Source organism: Hyperoodon ampullatus, assembly GCF_949752795.1.
Source record: "Hyperoodon ampullatus genome assembly, chromosome: 10".
Lineage (NCBI taxonomy): Eukaryota > Metazoa > Chordata > Mammalia > Artiodactyla > Ziphiidae > Hyperoodon > Hyperoodon ampullatus.
This window is the reverse complement of record NC_136923.1, coordinates 65,358,988-65,362,356: the sequence shown is the minus strand read 5'-3', so window position 1 is coordinate 65,362,356 and position 3,369 is coordinate 65,358,988.

Below are 3,369 nucleotides of genomic sequence, written 5' to 3'. Positions count from 1 at the left end.
AAATTACACTGAACTATTTGCCATATTAATAATTGTAAATGAACTTAACTCATTAAAATATTAAAATTAAAAATATTTTCATATTAGATTAAAAGAAAAACTCTGCTGCTTGCAATATACAAAAGATATGCCTAAAAATAAAGTGACTCAAATAGATTCATTCATTTATTCAACAAATAAAATGATGGAGAAAGGCATAAAAAAGAATGCAAATATAAAGAATGCAGAGGTCACAATCTTATTATTAAACAAGGTGAAATCCAGACCAATCTCCCCAGATTGATTGAGATAAGAAGACACCTTATAATGTAAAGTGTAAAATTCAAAGTGCATATCTAAGAAATATATAAGTTCTAAATAGCATATAAGTAACCCTCACAAAGCAGAAATGAAGGTAGATACCAGGAAAATATTCAGAAATGTAGTAATAGGTGATTTTAATTCACTTTTCTTAGGACTAAACAAATCAAGTAGACAAAAAATAAATACAAACACAGAAAATATTACTAACGTAGTCAAAAATTAGATCTGATGGCTCTATATTGAAATTTCTTCATTGAAAATTGAGAACACAATTTTTCAAGTTTCAGCAAAATATTAATGAATAGAGACCACACATTCTGGCACTCAGTCATTTCCCCAAATAGGAATGATACAGATACTATTCTCTGACTATAATGGAGCAAGCTAGATCATAATCAGGTCAGAAAAGGTAAATGCCCTTCCACATAGGAACTTAAAAGAAATGGTCTTTGTCTTGGGCCAGAGAGTGAGAAAACAAACAAGCAAACAAACAAACAACTGAAGATTTTCTAGAAAAATGACAATTAAAAATTGTTACTAAGTCCACTCTGCTTGCCGCACAACAGGCCAATAAATCGGGAGACGAGGTGTTGAGGCAAGGAATAGCGACTTTATTCAGAAAGCCGACAGACCGAGAAGATGGGGGACTAGGGTCCCCCCAAAACCATCTTATCAGGGTCTGGATGGCAGTTTCTTTTATAGAACGGAGAGGGGGAGGAGGTGAGGAAGTAAAGTAAAAAGGCCATTAGTTTTGCATGGCTTGGCCAGCATTGGGAAGGGGATGTGTTAATTTCTTCTTTTCTGCAGCCATTCACAGGTGGGCAGAGTCAGATTGTCTCCCTGGGAGCTGAACAAAGGCACTTTATTATAACATTCAGGCAGATGGGCAGGGTTCCCTGAGGCAGGCCATTGTATATGATTAGAATAACAAAAGCAACAAAAAACAAAGTTTAAAATCAAAGAAACAGATCCAACATGGAATCCGACTTTGCTCTTCCCTGTTACAATTAAATCACATATCAAACTTTTGGGATATAGTTCCTCAGTGTTCAGAGGAGAATTCATGACCTCAGTTTCTTACATCCATGAAAGGAAAGAATGAAATGAAGTGAATTAAGTGAAAGGAAAACAAAATCAAACAAATGGAAACAACTTAAGTGTCTATCAATAGATGAATGGATAAAGAAGATGTGGTACGTATATACAATGGAATATTATCCAGCCATAAAAAAGAAATAAAATCATGGCATTAACAACAACATGGATGGACCTAGTGGGTATCATGCTAATTGAAATGTCAGAGAAAGACAAACACTGTATGGTTACAGTTACATGTGGAATCTGAAAAACAAAACAAGTGAACAAACAATTACAAAGCAGAAAGACTCATAGATACAGAGTGGTTGCCAAAGGGGAGGAGGCTGGGGAGAATAAGTGAAATAGGTGAGGGAGATTCAGAGGTATAAACCTCCAGTTACAAAATAAATGAGTTACAGGAATGAAATGTACAGGGTGGGGAATATAGTCAATAATATTGCAATAACTTTGTATGGTGACAGATGGTAACTAGACTTATCATGGTGATTACTTTGTAATGTATAGAAATATCAAATCACTATGTTGTATATCTGGAACTAACAGAGTGTTGTAGGTTAATTATATCTCAATAAAAATAAAGTCACCAAGATAACAATGGAAGAGATTTTTTTTTTTTTTTTTTTTTTTTTTGCGGTACGTGGGCCTCTCACTGTTGTGGCCTCTCCCGTTGCGGAGCACAGGCTCCCGACGCGCAGGCCCAGCAGCCATGGCTCACGGGCCCAGCCGCTCCGCAGCATGTGGGATCTTCCCGGACCGGGGCATGAACCCGTGTCCCCTGCATCGGCAGGCGGACTCTCAACCACTGCGCCACCAGGGAAGCCCCCCAGGGAAGCCCCCCTGGAAAAGATATTTTTGTCAGGTAATAATGATTTTTTACCACCTCAATGAATAACCACATCTACCACACCCAACTTCTCTCACTCCCTAGGGAATGGGGAGGGAATGAGAAAGAGGGATGCAAAATATGAGTTTGGGAGAAAAATCACAGAAAAGCCCATGTCTCTATTAGGTAGGGCTCTTGGCTGAAGTCAGACGGGAAGAGATAGATGAAAATGCCCCACTTTATTTTTCAAACTCATACAAGTAGAACACAAAAACAAAAATGTGGGAGAAAGCAACCAGGGCATGACCTCTCCCTTTATTAGTTGTCTCCCCAGAAATGTCTATTTTCTCTGATGAACCTCTGAAGCTCAGATCCTTCCACTGTAGACATTGACAAGAAGCACAGAAAATGACTCAAAGCTTCCAACTGGACCAATCAGAGGCTTCGATTTATTCAAGATGTATCAGGGGCCATTGACAAGGGAGATTCCCAGGTTGGTATCGCTTTCTCTTCTTGGTTGACATTGCTACCTCTTCCTACAGATGGTCTCCATGTCATTCCTTGCTTGTGATATACGAAAACACTGACTTCTTTTGAAGAGATGGGGATGGAAGTCTGTCCTGGTACCAAAGTTATAATACAATTCTTCAGTTATTTTGACATTTTGTGCATCTTATCATTACAGGGATGTTAAAGGTGTAGAAATAAAGTTTCCAGGGTTCTCAAGTAAGAAATGTAGTGCAATGGAAATAGCACAGCCTATGGATTTACTACTTGTGAACTTTGGTTCATTCTTTCATTACTTCACCTGTAAAAGGGAGGTCATAATGGTATCTACAGTGAAGGGTTGTTCTGATGATTCTGTCTCTCTTCCTCTGCCGGTTTCCATGTACCTAAACTGCTGCCAGTGATTCTGCAGGTAAACAGTTCTTGAGTGGTAACAACTTTACGAAAGTATTCTACCCAGCATTTAATGACATAAAGCTCCTTTGTCTTGATTGGTTATCCATGTGAGGAGTTTCCAATCCTGGGGAGGCCAGAAAGGTATCTCTATTCTTCATGAATATTTTTGACTGAGTTGTGTGTGGGCAAACCCCATTCTGAAGAGGTGGACGATTTTTCTGTCTCGCTTGTTTTCTTCCAGA